The 24,197-nt window shown below is 49.0% G+C and overlaps 1 pseudogene; it reads left to right on the plus strand.

Moving 5' to 3' along the window:
* Positions 1–24,197, plus strand: part of LOC131277141 (seizure 6-like protein) — an 80,897-nt pseudogene that overhangs the window by 27,386 nt on the left and 29,314 nt on the right.

Raw genomic sequence — 24,197 nt, forward strand, 5'->3', positions numbered from 1 at the left:
CCGCTAGCCCCACTCAGCCTTGCAGTTGTACAACAGATGATGAATGAACACCCACCAGGTGCAAAGCTTTGTGTTGGTGCTGCAGGTTCAAAGATGAAGAAAAAAATGTTTTCATTCAACACATATTTATAAAGCACCTACTATATTCTATGCCCCTTTCTGGCTCACAGGAATATCATCATGAATAAGACACAGTCAGAGGATCAGTGGCTACAGTAACAGGTCCTAGAGGAGGGCAGCCTGAGCTCAAATCCCAATGCCTCCACTTATTAGCTGGGTGTCCTTGAGCAAGTGGTCTGAAGCTTCTGAATTGATTCTTTTTCCTGCTATGCAAAAATGATGTTAGACGGTTATTCAGCAGCTGTGCACTGATCACATACTACATACCAAGAACTCTTCTAGGTGCTAGTGGTAGAAAGAAAACAAAACAAAATCCAGCGTTCCAGCTCTTGTGAAGCCTACCTAGTCTAGATGGAGGACTCCATCACAAGAGAGGTATGTTCTGTTCCCAACTGGTGATAGTGCCGTGAAGACTGAATGGAATAACGATGATGATGGTGAGGGGAGGCCCCGTCTTAGCAGTGATCCGTAGGAGCAGAGAGAGGGAGCCAGGAGGATGAGGGCATGCTGTCCACAAGGCAGAGTTCAAGCTCTTTAGCCTCTGTGATCTTGTTCCAAATGTCCAGTTCCACTCTTGCTGCTTGGCCTTCTAGTGCTCCAAAGATGGGGGAGGAGACAGGGACCTGTACTTGGGAAAGATAATATGTGAGTCTGGGGAAACGGACTTTGGCCCAGTGGTTAGGGCATCCGTCTACCATATGGGAGGTCCGCGGTTCAAACCCCGGGCCTCCTTGACCCGTGTGGAGCTGGCCATGCGCAGCGCTGATGTGCGCAAGGAGTGCCGTGCCACGCAAGGGTGTCCCCCGTGTGCGGGAGCCCCACGCGCAAGGAGTGCGCCCGTGAGGAAAGCCGCCCAGCGTGAAAAGAAAGAGCAGCCTGCCCAGGAATGGCGCCGCCCACACTTCCCGTGCCGCTGACGACAACAGAAGCGGACAAAGAAACAAGACGCAGCAAATAGACACCAAGAACAGACAACCATGGGAGGGGGGAAATTAAATAAATAAATAAATCTTAAAAAAAAAAAATATGTGAGTCTGCTTTGATTCTCCTAAGAAATGTGTGTGGGTGGCTCCCAGGCTTGCAATCCTGGCCTGGGTGGGGGCTTTGCCTGAGTGTGCTCTGTACCCCTTGCTCCTTGACTAGTGAGTCTAGGGAGAGGTCCCTGCTGCCCACCAGCTCTCCTAAACCATGGCCAGGAAACAGTTTCTAAGAACTGATTATATCTCAAGAATAAGCTTAAGAATACCCCCCTCGCATGCATATAATTCTTCCCATGTCACAAATCTCTTTTTAATATTTCTTTATTGGATTTTTATGATAAATGTATAACCTATATTTCTTGTAAAATTAATTTTAAGAAATACGTAAGTGGAAAAGACAGAAGCAAATCACTTTTATATTCATGGTCTCAGCTGATATTTGCAAGTAGCTTATTGAAAAGGGTTCGGCAGGGCACTTTCTAACTTGCTTTTTTTTCCTCTAAAAATAGCGAACATTTTCCTATATTCTTAAGTATTCCTTGAGAACATGGATTTTTGATAACTTTATGAATGGCATGTAATTTGTTTCAACAAACACCCGTGAGTGGACATTTGTGAAGTTTCTCATTTTTCACTCTTAGAAACAATGTTGCACTGAATATCCACATTCATAAATCTTTGTGGGAATCTCTGAATCTTCCCATAGAATAAATACCCAGGACCGTAATTTCTAGGTCAAAGGGTTTGTACATATGTTCTAGTCTTTACTCTGACTGGCCCTCCTTAAAGTTCACAGCAGTTTGCATGCTAACTAGCCGTGAACAAGAGCAGGCATTTCCCATCACCTCCACCATCTCGGGATTCTATTGTTGCTTTTCATCTTACCAATTACATAGCTGGAAATACAGCACAGTTTAGATTTGCCTTTCTTTTATTGCCAGTGAGGCTGACATTTTAGAGCTGACTAAGTATGTCTATTTCTTCCTGGGTGAGCTGCCTGTGTATGCCCTTCTTCACTGCCGTTTCCATAATGAAGAATCAAGGGCCCTTCAGCACCGGAGAGTTCTTGAATCCTAGTCGTTCCCTACCACGAATGAGACGCCCCATCAAATAGGAGACCCTCCCCAGGAGAATAGGTCCCCACCGTCATCTCCCTCTCCCACCCTCTTTTCACCTACCTAGGCTTCTGACGGTTCACCCTGGCTAAGGAGTGGAGGCAGGAATCAGGGAAGAGGAAACACTCACTTCCTCTCTCTCTCTCTCTCTCTCTCTCTCTCTCTCTCAATCCATCTCTTTTCCCCACTCACCTTGCTTCTGGACCCAGAGCCTTGTGGTGCAGCAGGGCACAACGCCAACATTGGCTGCGACCTCCCCCATCTACCCTGGAAACTGCAAAGGAGCCAGTTCTGCTTGGGGACAATCGAAGCCCGGGAGGGTCAGAGGCTTCACCTGCAATTTGAGAGGCTGTTGCTGAATGACAAGGACAGGTAACCCTCAGTGGGTCGCTGCCCAGCCCCCTGCCCTCCCAGAAAGTTCGAGTGTGCCCAGAGATTTGGAGGCTTGAAGTTGCTGAAATTTTGTTTCAAGGGAGTCAGGAAAGGAAGAACTGGGAAAGATGGGGAGGATTTCAGAGATGTCAACTCCAGCCTCCTCCTTTTACAGATGAATAAGTTAGGGCATCTAAACTTGCCCTGGGCCACACTTTAGAGTAAGGGAAGAGGCAAAAAAAAGGAAATGGAATTCCGCCTTCCTGCATTGCCACCTTCTTTCTCCTGCATGCCCCTTTGTGCTGTTGAAGAAAGTGGGGGTGTTTACTGAGCACCTGCTCTGTACTGAGCCATATACTTGGCTCTGTGGAAAGCAGGACAGAAGTAGAGAACCTTGATTCCTGGTGTGACAGAAAAGTTGAAATAGAGAAAATAGAGTTATGTGCATGACAATTCAGGGGAACAGCACAAGGCAAAATCCAAGCAAGAGCACATCTGTGGACTCTAAGTAGTATTCATAGAACCCGGAATCTTAAAACTTGCATATTCTAGAAAACTGGTATTTAGATGCTTAACTTCACTGACTTCAGTTGGGTACCCCTGGAAACAGAGGTGCAGGTGAAGATGTGAGGTCAAGTAGTTTATTTCGGAGTTGATCCTAGAGAACACTGATAGCCACATGAATAGTGAGGCTGGGAAAGGATGCCTTAGTGAACTGTTGGCTGCTGTGGGCAACTGGGGTTCAGTCCCACCGGGGACCTCTGGTAGCCTGTGTTGAGCGCACCTGGGAGCTCACAGTATTGACCCGCTGTTCCCCATCCATCACGGGAATGACAGGTCCACTGTTCTTTGTGCTGGGTGAGCAGGCCTGGCCAGGAAAAGCCCTCAGGCAGAGAATCTCAGAGTTTGCGGAGGAAGCCGAGAGCCAATGTGGGAACCGTGAGTACTAAGAATACACGGGATGACACAGGGCTTCTACTACACTTCCAGAATCGCAGAACCTTAGAATTCTGGATTCTAACGGTGTTCGAGCGCCCTGGCTTCTTTGCAGCGTCAAAGCTGGAGTATTAAGTCTCTAGGAAAGAAAAGGATTCTAACAGATGTCACCCAATCATTGAATCACTTACCCAAAATTAGGATTTGCTGGGTTCTTTCCATTCATTCATTCATTCATTCATTCACTCCTCAGAGTAATCCGCAAATACATACAACTGCTGTATTCAGCTTACATCCACCTGCTTTCTCCCCTCTTGGCTTATGTCCAGGACACAATCTCAGAGAAAACTTGCTTGACTTTCTCTCCCATGCTCTGTTCCACAGAATCTTCTCGGCCTCACTAAGAAGGAATCCATGATTCCAGCTGTACAGACAAAACCCCTTGGGGGCCTTGGTAGGGGGAACACACCTCGATCTGTAGCTTTTGCCAATTTCCATGGTACAAATACTATCATCATGGCCCATTTCAGGCTACCAACATGAACACAGTGGTGGCACATAATCCCCGGATATTTAACAATCCACTCTCCCCAGCCACTGTGAGCCAACTCCAGCCTGCACGCTCTCAACTGGATTCTTCTCTTTCTCTTGTCCGCTTTATCCAAACCTTCAGAAAATCCTGTTGATTCTAAAAATTCATGGCTTTTCAGGAATCAAAAAGAAATACCTCTCCAAATCAAATATAAAACGTAAGTATAAGAAAATCCTTAAAAACAAAGGCCCCGTTCTACTCAGCTTCAAGACAGAGGTCAAGTTAAAGGAGGGACTAATGGGTAAATTATGGATGAAAGTACCTCAAGGCGAAAATCTCATTAGGGCACGGTTTCTAATCATTGCTTCATCTAAATAAAACTTTTCAGGATAAAGTGTTAAAAAATAAATTAAATAAAGCGATCCCCTACTGCCATTATTATTTCCAAAAAACCCCAAAACAGTCTCAGAATCCAAGCCTTTTGAACCCCTTTACCATTACTATGTCGTCCAAGCCACAGGATTACTCCCAAAGTCCCTCCCTGGTCTCCCTGCTCACGCCTTCGCCCCCTTGAGCTGGTTTTAACCCAGCACCCTGATTCATCTCATGAAAACCTAAGTCAGTCTTTTCACTTGCAGATTGTAGGATTTCCAACGAGGACTCTGATCCTCTTTCTTTAATAACAATGTGCTCAACTTACAGCAACCTTTCTAAAAGATGAAACAATTCTGTATTTATTGTGTTGTGCTTGGTCCCTAAGTGGTGCCACTAAATGAGTTTCATCAATATTTTTCCAGTGTTAACACTCACACTTGGTACCTTTTGGAAATTTCTGTCCATCCTGAAGAGTGAATAAAAGGGGCCAAATACATTGCTTCCATAGCCTTGAAATTTCACTATCTTTCTGTTCAAGTTGTACCACGCTGCTAAAATCTCCGAAAGACTAAAAAGCAGATTTCATTGACTTAAATGTCAGATTGCATCCTCCTCTACTACAAATTCTACAAAAGCTCCCCATTTTATTCAGCATCAAAACCAAATCCTTACAAAAATCTGCAGCGCTTGTATGATCTGGCTTCCATCCATCTCCGTCACTTCTTTCCACTCTCTCCACTTGGCACACAGGCCTCCTTGCTGTTCCACGGACACACCTCAGGGCCTTTGCACTGGCTGTCTCTCCTCTCCCTTGAATAGTCTGCTCCAAATCCTGCATAGCTAGCCATGCCCTTGCTTCCTTTGGGTCTCAGCTCACGTAGTACGCCTCCTCTGACCCCCTGACATAAATGAGCTTGCATAAGCACATGCAGTCGGTTCCTTCCTTACCTTCATTTACAGATGAGTGCATTGGGGTTGTGAGAGGTAAAAGAGGAGCTACTGATCACATTGTCAGGAAGCATCAGACCTGGGACTTGTGTCTCCAGCACCTGGGATCCTCCCAAAGCATTTGGAAGTGTATTTGGGTCTGGGAGATGCAGGACAGGATGGCCACTTTAGAGAGCATGGGCTTGCCCATTGTGGGAAGAAAGAAAAGGGGATAAAGCTTTTTTTTTGTTTTTAAGATATATTTATTTATCCCCCCCTTCCTCCTCCATCATCTGCTCTCCGTGTCCATTTGCTGTGTATTCTCCTGTGCCTGCTTGTCTTCTCATTAGGCAGCCTCGATTACCCATCCTGGGATCTTCCAGAGTGGGAGAGAGGTGCTCGTTCTCTTGCGCCACCTCTTGCTCTATCCCCCGCCATCTCTCCTCTGTGTCTCTTTTTGTTTCATCAGCTCTCCACACGGGCCAGCTCACCTTCACCAGGAGGCCCCGGGCATCGAACCCTGGACCTCCCATATGGTAGAAGGAGCCTAATTGCTTGAGCCACCTCTACTTCCCAGGGTGTTGAGCTTTAACAGGGATTAAAGCTTTGCAGAAGGGAGCTGAGGCTTCGGCCACCAGCCTCAGGCTCTCTCCAGCAAACTCAGGCACACGCGTGGCAGAATGGCATCTGGGCCTGGTACTTCCTCCCTCGCCCAGTGGGAGTGAAAATAGCATCTCAGCAGCCAGTACTACGTGATGCCCAAGAGCTGCTGAGTGTAATGTATCTTGCTTGGTATCCACTGACAGTTTCAGTCAACCAATTTGGATTTGAAAGTAAAAATAATTCCATCCTCAGGGCCCCTCTGCATTACCTAAGTGTTTGTCATTGTTATTTATCACATCAGCAAGGGGACAGGAATTTATACTGCTGAGTAGGTGGCCCCTACTAAGTGCTGGGCCAGTGTTTGCTGACTGGGGAGGACATGAGAGATGCTAGGTGTGCCCGTCTAGTGGGGACTTTTCCCAGTGCCTCGCCCACTGGGCAGGTCTGTTGGATAATGTGGGCATCTGAATAACAGTGGAAATTAGTCACCATTTATTAGGGACCTACTATGTGCTGGGCCCTGATCTGTGGACTTTACATCCAAAGTAATAATGAACGTGAACCTTATTATCTAGAGATAATAATTACATGAATTAGAGCTAATGTGAGTCAAGATAATTACAGAGGGGTAATTACCCAAAGTAGTACAATATATGCAGAGCACGTCATGTGGCATCTGCTGCCACGTGGTTGGCACTTCATGAATGGAGATTGTGATGATCAGGATTCCCTGCATCAGGCAGGTATTATCATCATCACGTCTTTATGAATTTGGAAGTGACTGCACAGAGAGGTTAAGCGGCTGCCTCGGGTCACACAGCTAGCACAGGGCTGGCGGTACCTGGACGCGAGTGTACCCCATAGGCTCCAATTTCATTGCCTTGAACAGCTTTTTTGGGGGCCCGCTCTATGACTCAGCAATGAGGCAAGGACTTTCCTGGGCGTCCAGAAACTCAAAGTTCAGGGAGCAAAGTAGAGCTATAGACAGACAGCCTGGTGGGATGCTGGCAAAGTGCTGTGGCTGGGGGATGGTGGGGCAGAAGGCACAGGCTTTATCTCCGGCAGTTGTGGAAATGCCCCAGAGAGGATGGCATTCCAGCAGCATCTTGAGGATAGGTGGAAGCTGGCCTTCCTGCACTGGGGAAGGGCATTCCAGGAAAGGACTCAAGCGATGAGAGCGGTGACGGTGAGGCATGGAATGGGTGTCCAGAGATGTGGCATGAAGTACGACTTCTGTCTTGCATTCTTGATGCTGGGAGGGGCGCGGGTCAGGTGGCCATCTAGAAATCTCAGGAGCCTCCTGACTCAACCTTCACTGCCCGAGTGACTGTCCCATTACATGCCTTCCAGATTCATCCGGAACCTTCCTCACCCTAAAAGCATAGGTGAATATGGTCCTTTTAAATGCTAAACCGGATTTCCTCAATTCTTCTTCCCCTCCCTCTCTGTGGGTGAGGGTGTGCACATGAGTTTCTCAAAATAAAGAAAAGGAGAACAAGGTAAATAAGGACTTACTGGTAAAGACATCACAGAACAAAGTGTTGGGAGGGGCCCAGAGAGGTGGAGTGACCTGCCCATCATCACACAGCAAGTCACTAAGACCAGAAATACAGCCTGGTTGCAGGAGCATGCACAGGGGCCCCAAACTTGATGTGAAAGAGGAAAGCACAAACTCTTCTAGAGTTAAAAAGAGCTGCCTTTAACTCCTGCCCTGCAGCTCACTAGCTCTGTCTCACCCTGCGGTATTTTGGCCACCTCTTTCGCAGTGCCTAGTACACGGTAAGTGCTCCAGAAAATACCTGTTGAATATAGAAGAGAGATATGGTGAGAGTATAAATGAATGAAATAACCTAGAAATTTCCTAGTAAGGTTTCTGGCATAAAACAGGCAAATGCTAACCTTAGCTAATATTATTTTCACCCCATTTGTAGGATACTGTGCTAAATACTTGGCATGCATTATCTCATTGGTGAATCATAAAAATCCATGTCTGACTGAGTGCTTGCTGTGTGCTAGGCACTATTACCTAGTGTAGCTGTAACTGTAATAGTGCCAGGCACTATTAACTAGTGTAACTGTTACCAAGAATCACATGTGATATCCCCATGACAACCCTTTTAGCAGAAAAAGAAACTGAGGCCAAGAAAGATCAAGTCAATTGCCCAAAGATAGAGACACAGCGAAGAAGTGGCCAAGTCAGAATTTGAACCCAGTTCTCAGGGAACAAAGCTTGCATCAAAATCACCAATGAAATGACGGAGGACAGCGTATGAAGGAGAAATTTCAAGCCGTGTCTTAAAGAAGAGGAAACATGCTCAGGGAGGTCTTCCTCACCCTCTTTCCCGGGCAGTTATTGCCTATGTTCTTGTATCTCAGCAAGAAAGAATTTTCAGCCAATCTCCACGTCGCCTTCCTTGGCTGCACAGCTGAACCCATCCCCAATATCTGTCCCTGTTTATGGGCCCCAACATAGTGCTGGAACCAGGAAATAAAAGACCTAATAACAAAACCCCGTAACTACATGACTGGTCTCTGCAGAAAAGTTCTCTTCAGCTGCTGCCAACCTGTTCTGTGCTGAGTTTATTTCACGCTCTAAAAATTAAGTGCCTTGCCCAGAGGTACTTAAGTCGTTCAAGTAGAGATATACCTGCTTGCAGCTGCCCAAATTCAGGCTGAGGACCTGCCAGGGCAGGGGAGTGAGTCAACTGTTTAGGGCATCATCCGTCCCAGGAGGATAGATATCCAGATACCAGCAGAAATCATGGGTGAATTGGGCACATAAAATAAAGTTGGCTGCACCCAGAACTTCCAACCCATTAGCAAGAGACACATCTGTCTGGAGTCAAAAATTCAAAGGGTTCATAAATGGAACAGCAAACTTGATGGAGCCCAAATTCTATCATGTTATAGAGGCGGGAAGTGAGGCATATGGATGGGGAGAGACTGCCACAAGATCACTTTATCAGTCAGCTATTGCTGCCTAACAAATTAACCCCCAGCCCAGTGCCATGAAACAGCAAGCACATATCAGCAAAACGGTTCTTCCAGTCTCGCCTAGATTCACTTGTGTATCTGTAGGCTGTTCCTGGTGGGGTAGGTGGGTCTGCTGTTCTTGGCTGGCCTCTCTCTCAGGATGGCTCGTCTCTGCTCCATGTTCCTCTCAGCCTCCAACAGTTAGCTCAGGCTTCTCATCATGGCAGGTGCTCAGGGTTCCAGGAGGGAGAGCAGAAGCATGCAAGACGCCTTGAGAAACTAGGCTTGCACTGGGCAGAGCAGCACGTCTGCCACGTTCTACGGCAAGTCAGACGGCCAGCCTAGATTCAAGGGATGGGGAAGCAGATTCCACCTCTTGATAAGACACTCTTCAATGCCTCATTGCAAAGGGTGTGGGTAGAGATTACTGGACACTTAGGGCCATGTTTGAACTCCAACTATCCTAGTCAAAGAGGATTAGGGATTAGAACTCAGCTCTGCAGGTTTTGGTCCAAACGTCCCATGACATCATTCTGTGCAGTGATACTAAGATGTAGGGATCTTTATCCCCTTTTATAAATGGGGAAACTGAGGCTCAGAAAAGTAAGGGAGTTTGCCTATGTTCCCACAAGTGGCGAGGGAAGGAGACAGGATTTTTCCTAGAGCTTTCTGAGGGTGTGGTGCTGGCATATAGAAAGCTCAGAAAATGTTCATTTCTCTACATGATGATGCTTTCAACATGTGGACACACTCTGGGAAGATCCAGAGTTTTCTCGGGAAGAGGAAATGGTCTTTGTGTGCGGTAGGAAGTCTTGGCTTCGAATCCAAACTCTTCTACTTTTCAGCTGCACGACCTTGGATAAGTCCCTGGATTCTCTAAGCCTGTTTCCTGTCCTTAAAATGAAGACAATAATGGTACTCACCTTTTAGAGCTCCTGGGAGGATGAAATGGCACTTGGTGCAGAAACGCTTGGCATTCAATCACTTAATTTGCAGCTAGGATGACAATGGTGCGTAATCCCTGCCATGGCTGATGCACAGACTGAGGGCCATTAAACAGCCCCTTCCCAGAGGAGGACTGCCCCTGACCTGTCATTTGAGGTTTGGGCACGACCGGCGGGAACGAGGAAGGTCATGCACAGGTATCCCACCTGGCGGGTTACCTCCGCCTGCCCAGCTCACATGGGATTGCCATGGCATCTTTAATACGAGCCTGGAATAGGTCCTGCCAGGTTCTTCCCAGCCTCAGTGAGGGGAAGAGCAGCCATGGGTGGGATCTGCTCCCCTGGCTCGGGCTGAGACGCTGCTTTGCCGGCGCATCCCTGCAAGCCCCATGCGTTCCCATGCAATGACACCCGACACCTCAGGGACCCACGATGGCCTGTGTTGTGAACCCCTGCCAGGGGCCAGGCTCATGCGTTTACTGTTCCACGGGTCTTTATTGAGGCCCGCTGTGGCTAATCCTGCACTAGATGACCGGCGCTCTAGAAACAACTCCCGGGGTGGAGCCTTCCTGTCTGCTCAGCGCTCTAGTCCTGAACACGCCCCATTGGCTATGTACTATTATTTCCCCCACGCTGCAGAGGAGGAAACTGGGGCCCAGAGGGGTGAGTCACATGGCTCGCCAGGTGCACTTAGGGTGCCAGCCCCCCATCGCCTCTCCACCCTGCCTCACACAGCAGAACCAAACTTACCCTGAAGGTGGTTGTCACTCCAGAGAGCTGCCAGCAGGTGGGCCTTGTGGGCAGGTCTGGGGTTCAGACGGTGCCCTCTGGCAAGAAGGGAAAGGAAGCGAAGCGGCGGGCAGGCGACAGGGCAGGGCCTGTGGAAGCCCCGGGTTTGAAAGGGTCCTGTCTTTCCAGGAGGAGAGTTCCCACCCGGGTCCCCTTAGGGTGGCCTCCTGGGTGGGGTTTGCTGACCAGGCCTTGCGAGGGGACGCCTTCAAGAACATAGGGTGCTGGGGGTTTGAAATGGCAGGAAATGTGTATCTGCCACTGTCAATTCCTGCTGGGAAAAGCTCTAGAGCAGGGCTTCTTAACCTTTTCCGTTCCACGGGCCCCTTTGCCAGTCAGGTAAAAGCCACGGACTCCTATGTTCTGTGTTATTTAATAAAGCTATCACACATGCACCAACACGTCCCACAGGAATCATGTTTTTTGAATTTCAATTCAAGCCCACAGACCCCTGGTGAAGAACCCAGGCTCTAGAACCCTCCTCCAGCAAAGCAGACCCGTGTCCCACCTCCCGCCGTGCATGCGCACCCACGTGCACGCACTGTACACCTCGCACAACCGTGCACACAGCCCACAGCCCACACGTGCGTACACAACAGAGGCACACAAATCCAGCCTCTCCCTCTGATTATGCTTCTGTCAAGGTCAGCTCTTGCACCCTGACTTAGAATGTAGAAGGGCTGGGGCCCCACCCACTAATTTTACAAATCGCCCAGAAGGAGAAAATGCTGTGGGCATGGCCACGTGAGAAATTCCTGGAAGGGCCACAGGAATAAAGAAAAGCAAGGTGGCTTGCTAATCATTTCTTTTCATGCCTTCTGTGAGTATTAACTCCATCTCAGTAATTACAAACCTTCACCCACCACCACCACCTCCGCCCCCCCCCCCACATGCTCACACATCCAGGCTCCTGATTTTTTGGAGTAAGAGGTGGGGGGGGGGGTGCGAGCCTGCTGCAGGGGTTAGAGTCTATGCCATGCTTGAGCGTGCGCTGCCCTCCACTGGCGAGGAGAAGAATTACTTCACCAGGGAAAGGCTTCCTAATTGGTGTCAATCTTTGTCCACAAGTTTCTCCTGTTACTTTTACTGGAACTGTAGTTGGTGCTGGGGTTTAAGGTATACCCAGGGGACCTGAACCTCTAGACTGTGATAGTCAGGTCCTGAGCCTCAACAGACTCCAGCTCCTAAACTGTGGTTTATTACTTACCCCTCTCAGTTAACATGGAGGTGAAGAAGGTCAACCACCACACCAGGGAGCCTAGAATGCCTACAACTGAATTGCATCCAGCATCCAGGTGGAATCTAAGCCCCCACTTGATATAGATGTGGAGTGAACACAACCAATCCAAGGCCCACAGGATGGAGGAATAGAGAATGGATTAGAGTGGACTTACTGATATTCTATTCATGAACTATTGTGATTAGCAATCAAAGAAAATGTGGCATTGGTGTGGAGAAAGTGGCCGTGGTGCCTGCTGGGATTGGGGAGTGGGAGGAATAGATGTGATGTGGGGGCATTTTCTGGGGTTGGAGTTGTCCTGGAAGGTGCTGCAGGGACAGTTATCAGACACTCTATGTCTTCCCATGGCCCACTGGGTGGACTGTGGGAGAGTGTGGGCTATGATGTGGACCATTGACCATGAGGTGCAGCTCATGTATCATCAAGTGCAGTGAATGTCTCATGATGATGGAGGAAGTTGTTGTTATGGGGGGAGGAGTGGGGTAAGGGGGGTGGGGGGTATATGGGGACCTCATATTTTTTTAATGTAACGTTCAAAAAATAAAGACCAAAAATGTTCAAATGTGTTTTCTACTCTCACCTCTTCCCCTCTCTAGACCCTAGTGAAAGCAATAATGAAGTTCCCTCAGGCTGCTTTTATCCTTTTTGAGTAGATAATACACTCACATAATTCAAAATTCTAAGGAACGAAAGGGCATCCTGTGGAAATTACGTTTCTCTCCCTTCCCCAGCAAAAGCCCCTACCCCACTCTGTTTTCCCTTCTGTAGTTTGTACTTTCTGTAGCTAGTACATTGTAACTAGTTGTTTATGTATTCTTCCATGACTTTTTAAAAATATTTCAAAAACCGTAAGAGAAATCTCATATCCACCAAAAGAAAGCCACCCAGAATAAGTAACAAATTTATCAGTGATTTTACTGCTGTTGTGCATGACCAACAACAAAACGAGATCAATTTCAGCATTACCAGTAAAGATAAAATATTTCAGAGAGAAAATCTTTTTAAAACTGGTGTTCCAAAGTGAGAGAAGAAAGAGGACTTTGGTGGGAAATTAAACGTCAGAAATCACAGGTCTAAGCAAATAACCTTAAGAGTAGTTAAGTAGACCTGCCAGGTGGGGGAAGCAGTAAGATGCGGCTCCCTCATGCGGCAGAATTCCCGCTGTTACCCACATTTTCAAACACGGAGCTGAACCTGGCCACACGTCTTAGAGATTTGTATATACGTCTTTCATGGGAGGTTTATAAAATAGTGGTTCCAGGCTGAAGTTTTGGTGTCCAAGGGACCTAGGTTTGAGGACTAAGTTGGATTTTTTTCTCCTTGGGAGGTACCAGGAATCGAACCCAGGACCTCCTACATGGGAAGCAGGTGCACAACCACTGAGCAACATCGTCTTCACAGTGAAAGTTAGTTTTATTGTTTGTTTGTTTTTAGGAGGTACTGAGGATCGAACCTGGGGCCTCGTTCATGGGAGGCAGGTGCTCAACCACGTGAACTACACCCACTCCCTTGGGCAGATTCTTATGTGATGGGCAAGAGGGTGTCGGGGGCATCGAACTTGATTCTGGGGACCTGTGAGCTCAAGAAGAATGGAGGAGGTGGGGAGCAGGAGCCCGGCAGGGCAGGAGGGTGGCAATCCTTGGGGGCCACCTGTGCTGAAGGAGGGAGGAGAGGAGGCCCCTCCCGAGGCGGGAGCAGCTAAGAGTCCTGGGGTTTCGGGGTCCCAGGCGGAGACCAGGCCAGGGCCACGCTCGGTGCAGGCTGCCCCTCATCCGCCCCACCCACCCAGCCCTGTGCTGAGAGCCTGGCACACGGGCTCCCTGTGGGGGACAAGACAGAGGGCGCTCCCAGCCCAGACTCAGGGGGCGGCGGGGCCTCGGGTGAGGGGATCAGGGGAGGCGGAGGTGGTGGGCAGGGGCGGCCTGGGTCTAGACAGGGAGGGAGGAGGAAGCAGGGCGGGTGGAAACCCAGGACGGGGAAGCTCGTCCACTCTGGCTGGAGGGCAGAAGAGCAGGATGGAGGGGTAGCAGGAGACGGGATGCAGGGATGGGGCGGGGAGGGTCAGCAAACCAAGCCAGGCCCACAGGCTTGCGCTTTACCTGGGTGAGTTTTGAGCAAGGGAATGAAGGGGCCAGTTTGCTGCGCGGGGAGGACTCGCCCGCCCCACGCAGGGAGCAAGGCAGGAAGGGAGCCCTGGAGGCGGTGAGGGGCCGTCCCCGCAGGTCAGTGAAAGAGGGCGGAGACCCCGGGGACTGGACCCAGGAGAAAGGGGCGGGCTGCAGGGGGCTCCCAGCAGCTGAGGTTGCAGGCTGCGCAGGTGGAAGCCTTTCCCTCCGGCAGCTCGGAAGGGCTGGCCTTGGGAAGCTCGGGTTGCCCTGGGATTCTCCCCAAGGGTGATCCTGCTGTACCCAATTCCAGTCAGATCAACCCGCCTGCCTGGCAGCCCCTCTCCATCCCCCGTCTGTGCTGGAGTCAAACTGCGCCCCGATTTCTCACCGCCAAGCAATGGGCATTAGATCTGGCTCCACATCTCAGCAGTAAGCCGCGCTCTGCCCTGTGGCCAGTCTCCTCATCCATAATTCTCTGCATTTCCACCCTGATTGTGCAGGACAGCCCAGACCCTGGATGCGCTCGGCCTGTCAGATGCTGCTGGATGAGCAAGCAAAAATGCAGGCTTGTCTTTGGATTGCAGGAGGGGAAAAAAACCAGATCACTAATATTTGTGTAGATGCGTGAAACCTATCCATCAAAAACGGTCGTGGTTTCAGAAGGGAGCGGATGTGGTTCGAGCAACTGAGCTCCCGCCACCAAAATGGGAGTCCCGGGTTCAGCTCCTGGTGCTTCCTAAAGAAGACAATGAGCAGACAAGAAGCAGAAAACACCGAGCAGACAATGGACAGAAACAAACGTGTAGGAGTGGATGAGGCTCAAGCAGTTGAGTGCCCGCCACCCACATGGGAGGTCCCGAGTTCAGTTCCTAGTGTCTCCTAAAGAAAAAAAATGAGCAGACAACAAGCAAGAAAACAACAACGAGCAGACAATGAGAGAAAACAAGCAAACAGATGAGGGAGCCATCTCGGGATGAAGTGAAAATAATGATACTAAAAATACATAAATAAATGGTGGTGGATTCTGAAGGAAGCAACAGAGAGTACCTATTTTTCTTTCTCTCATTGCTCCTTCACACACATTCTCTTAATTTGCTTCTCAGGGTGAAGTCTTCATTTCATAGGTGTTCTGGTCACAAGAAGTCCAGTTCGGTCTAACAACTGCATAACTCTCAATCTTAGTTGTGTTGAAACTTCACACCTCCCTCTGCAGGGGCTTCTCAGCCTGGGAAATCTGCAGGAGAAAGGGCTGCTGTTTTCTTAGTAAAGACGCAGGAAAACCGACCTTGACAGCACTTGTGCTTTGGAAGTTATGAAAATGCGGGTTTCTAGGGTTCTGCTTTGGTGTGCATGAGGGCCGAAGCCTCTGGAACCAGGGCTTTTGACTTTCCACTGCCTGGGGCCCTGCCACCCTGTCAGGCACCGCTGTGGGGTGCATAGCTGATCCCCGGGAAGCAGCCCTGCCCTCTTCCGTGACAGGAAGCCCCCTCCCAACACCCCTGCACTCTCTGCCCTGCCCCTGGGCGGGTGGGCAGCTCCAATAAGATTGTACCCTCTTCCTGCCTTGGCGAGCATCAAATCCAGCCACTGCTCCTCAAACTCCCACGGAAGCCTGCCAAGCCACTCTCACGGAGTTAAGGTGACAGTGATGCTCTGACCCCCCTCCTGTGATACTCCGCCCACAGTGACAGCTCCCCCCAAGGCAGCCTCTTCAACGACAGAGGACAATTTCAGTCTTCTTTTGTTCCTTTTTTTTACTACTACATATAATCGATGTGTTACATTAGTTGTTACTTTATTATCTTTTTTAAAGATACATAAATCACACAAAATGTTACATTAAAACATATGAAGCCCCCACTTGACATAGATGTGCAATGGACACAACCAATCCAATGTCCACAGAGAAAATGTGGCATTGGTGTGGGAAGGGTGGCCATGGTGGCTGCTGGGTGCGGGGAATGGGAGGAAGAGATGAGATGGGGAGGCGTTTTCGGGACTTGGAGTTGTCCTGGGTGGTGCTTCACGGACAACTACGGGTCATTGTAGATCCCCCCAGGGCCCACTGGATGGAACGTGGGAGGGTGTGGGCTATGACGTGGACCATTGACTATGGGGTGCAGCGATGCCCAGAGATGTATTTACCAGGTGCAATGGATGTGTCATGATGATGGGAGAGAGTGTTGCTGTGGGGCGGTGGGGTTGAATGGGACTTCATATTTTTTGAATGTAATACTTTTTTAAAAAATGAATAAAAAATTAAAAAAAATAAACATATGAGAGTCCCATATACCCCACTCCCCACCCCTCACTCCTCCCACACTGACGACTTCTTTCTAGTTAGAGCTGGGGGAGCCCTCAACCTGGAAGAGCTGCCTCGAGGGCAGAGCAGGTGCCGTTGGGGCCCTAGCCATGCCCTGCGGCACTTGCCACTGTACCAAGACAGGAGCCCCCGCGGGCCTCCACCCAAGCCTGTGCCATGGGGCGGGCCAGAGGGGCTGGCGACTGGGCACACCCAGCCTGGGAGGCGTGGCAGCTGCAGGCTAAGCACCCCAGCTCCCCCTCCTCTCAGTTGTCCTCTGCCTGATCCCTCAGAGTTCCCGCAGGGCTGAGTCCAGCACCCGCCGTGGCACCTGCTCACAGATGGCCCCTGCGTCGGCTCCTCCTCTTGCCTTCCTTGTTCGCATTTCCCCACCAGTACCTGCTGGGGTGGCCTTCCAGGGAAGACACTTGCACCCCAGGTCTGCTCAGACTCTGCTCAGTGTGGTTCAGTATCTCCCTTTAGGAAGAGGGATGCTCAGCTCAGGGGGCCCCGATGACACTCCAGGACGACAGGAGCTGCAGTGCCTCGTGTGTGACATACCCTTTACAGAGCGCAATCACGGAAGCCAGGGTTTCTCAGCTATAGCACGACGGGCGTTTTGGATCCAAGAATTATTTTCTGGGATGGGAGGGGCGGGACTGTCCTGTACAATTTAGGACGTTTAGTGGCACGCCTGACCTCTACCATTAGATTATCAGTAACACACCTCCCACCCCCAGTTGTAACCACCAAAACCATCTCCAGCCCTTGCCAGGTGTCTCTTGGCAGGTGGGGGTGGCCATACTGCACCCAGTGGAGAACCTGATTGAAGTCATCTGATGTCATGCTGTTATCTGGCATAGAAAGGAATCCAGAGAGGGATGATGGGGGCGGTGGTGGCGCCCCTTCCTCAGGTAAGGAAATTGGAGTATGTGCTCAAAGCACGAGACTGAGGCTGCTCAGATGGACCTGGGATTTGCTCCCAGATCTTTTATTCCCAAAGCCATGACAAAAATAGGAAATATTTGAGGGAAGGCTATCTAGGCGGGCTGCGGTGGGCCGAGGGAACCGGTAGAACGGACGGGCTTCCTGCTCTCCGCAGGGGCATGGGCGAGTCCCGCCCTCCCTGTCTGGCGAACGGGCCGCCCGCTCTGCCGGGGTACGGGCGAGCCACGCCCTCTCGACCGTTCCCGCCTCACCGCCGAGCCGGACCTACTGCCTCCCCCTCTTCCCCCTCGCCGGGGCCATGCCATCCAATGACCACCGGCCAATCCCCGCCGGCCAACTTTCACATTGCCTAACTCCCACCAGCCCCAACCGACCAATGCCCCACACGCGTCTCCTGCCTGCCCCGTCCCCTCACCCCACAATATATATTGTCCAGCACTTCCTGAATAAAGCAGACTGCACATTGCCACCATTCGCCGTCTCCGCAGCATTCTTCGCGCCCGCTGTGCGTCCGCCTAGCCCCCCCCCCCCCACCTCGAGCAGCCTGGGCAAAGCCAGAGGAACTCAAACATCAAATATTCACCACGGTTCAGAGCTAAGGAACTTCAGGAAACCCCCATGTTCTCCCTAAAAGTGGCAAGGCTGAGAACAAACCCAGTCCTCCTGATTTCCAAGCCACGGTGCTCCTTCCAGTGCCCTGCTCCTTCCTGTGCGACCCACAACAAAGAGTTTTAAAACGGAAGCTATCTGCACCTTTGAAGATCCTTCTACTGCAGTTATGTTATGGAGATGACTGATAAATGAAGTCCAGGGGGTCGCTGTCTGGAGCGCGCTGTTAGCAGTGGGTGGCTGTGAGGTCGGCGTGAGGAGTAAATCCCTGCCCCCTCCCACGCCTCACACGAGTCGAATTCACCCCGTTCATGAGCTATTGGTATTTTCACGGTACTCAGAGTTCAAGAGGCTCTTCCTTCCCATAGGTCAGGAGCAGGCCTCGGCCCCCCTCTTGCATATGATAGCATTTATGGAGCACCTTCTGTGTACAAGGGAAAGGGGTGGCTCCACAATTTCAATATAGTAGGGGTGTAGGGGCTGCGGTCTAGCTGGAAACTGGCGGGGGCGGGAATCCTAGGGGCTCTGTCCTGAAGCCACCTGTGCAAACCAAGCAGACAGCTTTGATGTAGAGGGAAAGGGATGGTTTGGGGGACACTGATGGAGATTGTGGGGGCCATTGGAATCTCCCCACACAAGCCCTGGGGAAGCTTCATGCAAAGCCCTGTGTGAGGTGTGATAGAAGCTACGTCGATGGATACACTGCAGTCCTGCCTTCCAGAGGCAACCCTTCATCGATGTGCTCTGCATCTCTGTTCTACTTCCTTCTGATTCGTACCATTTGAGGCATCCACATGGAGAGTTTCCATTCCCCTTCCAGGACTGGAAGCAAAGACGGCTGCTGGGTGTGGGCAGGAGAAGGAGCACTGCTGAGGCACCTGTCAAGGACGTCCATCAAGGACATTGGCGGAGGCTGTGGGTGGGAAGGCCGTGGACAGTCTGCATCAGGTCCTGGAATTCCTGTCCTCTGGCAGTGAGTTGCTCAGTCATGCCACACGCCTGCTCAAAAAGGCAAGTTATCACCCTCCAGCCACCAGCAAGTTCCACATCCAAGAAGAAGGAGGAGCCCCGTGCCTGCCGCATCCTTGTCGCTCATTACACGGTTGTGGAAGGGGAGGAAGGGACTGTCGCAGGCCATTCTTCCGTGCAGCATTCAATTCAGCCCCCAGGGCAGCTGGCAGGCAAGACAGTTTCCTAAGCGCCTCTTTGGAAACCCGACTCACCTGCGTGCCCCTGTGTGCTGCGCTGGCAGGAGGGCTGCCTCCCGCTTCTGGTCTCTGCCTGCCTCGCCCCCGGTTCCTAGCCCAGGGCCTGACCCTAAGAATTCTTTGGAGAACATGGATAGCCTGAAAAAATAAACAAAAGCCTCTTTGAATGCCTGTCGCTCTGCAGAACCCTCCCCCCTCTTTTCTCTGCCCTGCAAGCCTGACCCTCCTCAGCAGCCACATCCTGATCATGTACGATGGTGACGAGGCCGGGCCACACATTCCGGGGCAGTGCCAGGGGAACGGCGGCCCCCAGAAGCTGTCCCCCTCCACGCCCCAGCTGAACATCCCGTTCCACTCGGACCCTGCTGGCCTCATCTTTGGGAAGGGTCAGGGATTTATCATGAACTACATAGGTAGGTGGCACCTTCAGTCCCCTTTTTTCTCTGTGTTCAAATGCGGGTCAGGATGGTTTCGTCTGGATTGGTCAATTTGGGACTTGTGTGCTACCCAGGTCCTTTATCATATTGGCACAGTCAATATGTGTCGTTTTTAGGATCTTGGGCTCTCTAATCAGAAGGACGGGGATTTGAGCCCTAAAGTCCTATCAATAGCTGTGTGACCTTGGACAAGGCGATCAACCCCTCTGAACCTGCTTTCTGTTACCTGTAAAATGGAAATAATGACCCCTACTTCACAAGGTTGATACCGGGATTTAGAGACATAAGGCCTCATCGTGTTTCCAATGAGACCTTATTTCATTAATACCCTGCCCTATGTTTGTAACTTCTTCTCAAAGCATGGTCTTCACCGTCTTGCCAGCTCTCCCCTGAGGATCCTCCGCAGCCCTGTTTGTCAGAGGGAAGCAGCTCTTTCTCTCCCACCCCATGGACTTTCAGATTCTAGATGCAAGAGAGGGCTTTGTCAGTGCTCACTGTGGCTTCCAAACCCTTTCTCCCCCTCCTATCTTGTGAAAACCCACCTCCTTTTAAGTTCTAGTTCAGTTTACAATTGTCCACCTAAGTGTAAACACATATTAGCCTGCTTGGCCCACACTGCTGTACACGAGGAGATAGGGTTTGTATTTGCGTATCGCTGGTCAGCTGCCTCAAATCATGCAACCAAATCTAGACCTCAAATCTAAATCTTCTAACATCGTTTTTATTAGCAATACATTACCCTCTCCAAAATAACATGGAAGCCCATGTTTCTCTTTGTGTGTGTGTGTACATAAACATGACAACATATGTTCACACTTGAACACCTGAGAAGGACTTTTGGGGGCAGGGCTTGGATAGTTTATTTTGCAGAGTACTGCGTTAGGCCATTAAAATATGGAGACCGTTTGGGCACATTGTTCCTAGTTTAAAATTTTTAAAAATTAATATGTTAGGAAACCCTCATTAATGGGGAGACAGTTTGATGTTGGTAAATTTAAAAATGTAGGTGAAGTTGCTCGTGAAGGTGCAGTATTCCTTGGATTTAAAACATTGGGAAGACTCTAAAATTAGTTATACTCACTCTATTTTTTCTTGGGGATTGTGCCCTTGCCCTCTAACTGGCCTTGGTTCCCAGACACCCGTGGGAGCCTTTCAAAGAAGAGAAGATTCCATCACTCCAAATGTCATTGTCTTTCTTTAAAGGCACTTAAACCAGTCTGTAGTTTTCCTTCTCCCCTTCCACCAAAACACACACGCACACACAACTACACACAGGCCTATACTTAGACCCATCTCCCTGGGAATGAAGGGAATTAGCAAACCTAGGACAAAGCATCTCGAGCTGTTGGTCTGTAAAAATATCTGATCTGGCGGGACTGCTCACTGCAGAGACAGGGAACGGGGATGTATTAAGCAAAGAGAGAAATGGAGATGCTAGTAAGTACTGCACATCTTGAAGTGCCTTACAGAAATCTGGTATAACAGTACAATTTCGTGTTAGGAATTATGTGTCCCAGAGTAGCTCAAAAAATTAAGTCTTGAATAACAATTTATTCATCTTGAATCCCTCCTCGGGACAATTATTATGCACTTTCAGGGTGTGAGCTACTGTGCAATCGCTTTGGCATTCATTCTCATCTGATTCTCAAAGCAACCAAACGGCAAAAAACATTAATCTACTCACTTTACAGATGAGAATAAACAACGTGGCTTGAAGAAGTTATAGACCTTGCTGAACATCAGAGCCAAAAAATTAAGGTTGCATGTCAAGGATGCAAATCCAGGCGTGCCATACCCACGTGTTCAACCAGCGCTGATAAATGGAAACAGCAGGCTTATCGGGAAGGAGGTGAAGGGGATCGCCTCAGAAATCCATCATTATTCATGTTTGGTGAAACACTGGATTTTCTCTAAAATATGTTTCTTGAAGTTCATGCTTTGGAACTTGCCTTGAAGCAAGTCCCTAGGTCTTTTATGAACTTTTCCTAGATGGGATTGAAAATGGACACACACTCTATTGAATGCCAGTCTCCAGGGGATAGGATTTTAATGAGGCAGCAGTGACATTTCTTGTATTGGGCTGAACGACATGGTTCTCCAGCTAGTGGGCTTCTTCTCTGGCCCAAATTCATATATCCACATGAGAGCGTAGGCTCACAATTTCTATTCCATTTAGCATTATGTTTCAAGGGGAAGCTGCCAAAGTGCTGAGGAATGGAATTTATTGTAAAAGCCCAAGGCTCCAGGAGCAAACCAGAGAGTACCTCTCAGCAGCGCATGCATTAGCTCAGCGCTATCCACACTTTTTAAAAACGTAAACCACCATAAGAAATACACAGCACATTGTAAGAGGCAATACAATCTAAACTTTTCTGATCTAATACCTTCTAGCTAAGACCAGTAAATTAATTTCATGAGCCTCTAATGTGTCTTGATCAACTGTAGTTAATAGCTACTAAAAGAGCACATCCAGTAAATTTACGGCAGGTCATTTTTCTCTTAGGAGTGACAGATATAACGGATTCTGCAAAAGGAGTATGAAGCACTTTATTTGAATTCCGAAAGAGTACAAGGCGCAAATGGTCTAATTGATTTGTCTACTTCCTATGATCGTGCCTGATAGGTAAAAAGTGTCCCGAGAAAAAATTGTTTAAATTGTATTAAGATATGTGTTCATTCAAAAGAGAACATACATCTCAGCGGCATTTATTTCATTGAGAGAATGAATGTTAGTGCATTCAAAGAATCCACATTAAATTTTTACAAAAAAAGGTGTGATGTCGTATTAGACAAACTGTGGTTTATTTTGTTAGAGAATCATTCTTCTTAATATCACTGAGATATAAAGTATTAGAAATTTTATTAAAAGGTGCTGTAGGGGAGGGTCCAAGATGGTGGCTGAGTGAACTTGCCTTGAAGTCTCTCGTGGGAAAAGGAGGGTGGGCGCCGCTGGAGATTCTCTGAGGCCGGGCTTTTTCAGGATTTTTGCAGGGCAGGAAGTGTCTGGACATTGATTTGGTGGAAAGGTAACGGAGAGGATTGGTCTATAAGATATAATTTGGCTTCTATTGCCCGGAGGTGAGACCGGCAGACGGGTTGCTCACTCCTTGGGGGGGCGGGGAACCGGGGTATCGGCCCTCCGGCTGCGCTTTTGGCGGCTCTGCGGTGCTGGGGAATTCGCGAATCCTCGGCGGGCTGTTGGGAGGTTGAGGGAACGGACGCCTTTGCGGATCGATTTGGGGAGACAGACGGTGTTTTGTAAAGCGGGGGAATTTTTGATTGCGGACACAAATAATAGCGCTTCCGCCTGGAGCCCCGCCCCCCAGGCCGGGCTGCCCATATGCAACGAAATTAGATTCTTAGTAACAAAGGGACGTAATTGGGAGGTAGTTTCAGGGTGCGGTGAGGGAGGGGGACACGTCAGGAAGCCAATTGGGGAATATTTCGTCAAGCTTGGGAAATCCGGTTTTGGAATCCGTTTTCAGCATTTCCAACCGTAACCCAACCCTCGGCGGGCTTCGGATCTGCTTCAGTCAATTGACTGCGGTGTAGAGGCGCCCTCAGCTGGCCGTTTTTGGGAATCATAGGGTGGGAGCTGTCCAAAAGCTGAATTGTCGATTTACCTAAAAAAAAAAAAAAAACCCTACTGAGTAAGTGAATTGCAGGGTTCAGACATAATATAGAGTTTGCGGATCTGACTTCCCCTATAGGGCTGACACCCAGCTGCGGGGCTCCCTGAGGGCTGTGTTACATGGCGGGGCTCCTAGGCTTCCTGTTGACCAGATTTGACGTTGCCAGATCTGAATCCCCTAAATTCTGGTGGCCCATACCCGAGACTCACACCTCTTGAGTCTTCAATAACTCAGAATTTCCACCACTGAATCCATCACGCCCTGAGGTCCATCTGAGACCCTTGAATGCCCTAGCCTTCAACGTTTGCGTTTTTTCTTTATCGTTTCATTTTGTTTTGTTTTTATTTTCATTTTACCTTATTTTTTTATTTTTTTTAATGTCCTGATTGCTACTATTGCATTATCCTCTAGTCTTTTCTCCCAGCATATCCCCTAAAGTCTTTTTTTTATTCAGTTATTTAGGGTTTTAAAAAATTTTTTTTCTACTTATTTCATTTTAAATCAATTATACAATAAGTGCTGCTGGGAAAACCTCACATTTGCTGGGTTTTCGCATCCTCCACTGCCTCATTTCTGTGTGAACTGACTTCGGCTACCAACACTATCCTCTTTCCCCTACATCTTGATATCTGCCATCATCTACTGTCTCTCCTATATTCCACCTCCCACCTCCCTTTCTTTGATCCACAAAGTGTCTAACTCTTAATTTCTAATACCTCTGTTTTGTATTCTGTCTGTTATAGACTCTTGAAACTATTACCTTTCTTTTCTCTTTCCCTCTCTCACGAAAACAATAGCTTTTAGCGCATACCATATTCCTCCCATATTCAGTCATCTACCTCATAATAGGTATTCTACCTACTGCTATAACTCTACAAAATTTACACGAATCTAACCTCCACTGTCCCAGATCTCATATTCTTGCTTTGTTAACATATATCACCAATACTACTTTACACGTTTTCCTTGCTTACGCAATTGCCTTTCCCTGGCACTAACACTTTCCTCTAAAGTGAACTTAACCAGCAACAAGAAATTAGAATAAGA

This window comes from Dasypus novemcinctus, chromosome X (genome assembly GCF_030445035.2).
Source record: "Dasypus novemcinctus isolate mDasNov1 chromosome X, mDasNov1.1.hap2, whole genome shotgun sequence".
Classification (NCBI taxonomy): domain Eukaryota; kingdom Metazoa; phylum Chordata; class Mammalia; order Cingulata; family Dasypodidae; genus Dasypus; species Dasypus novemcinctus.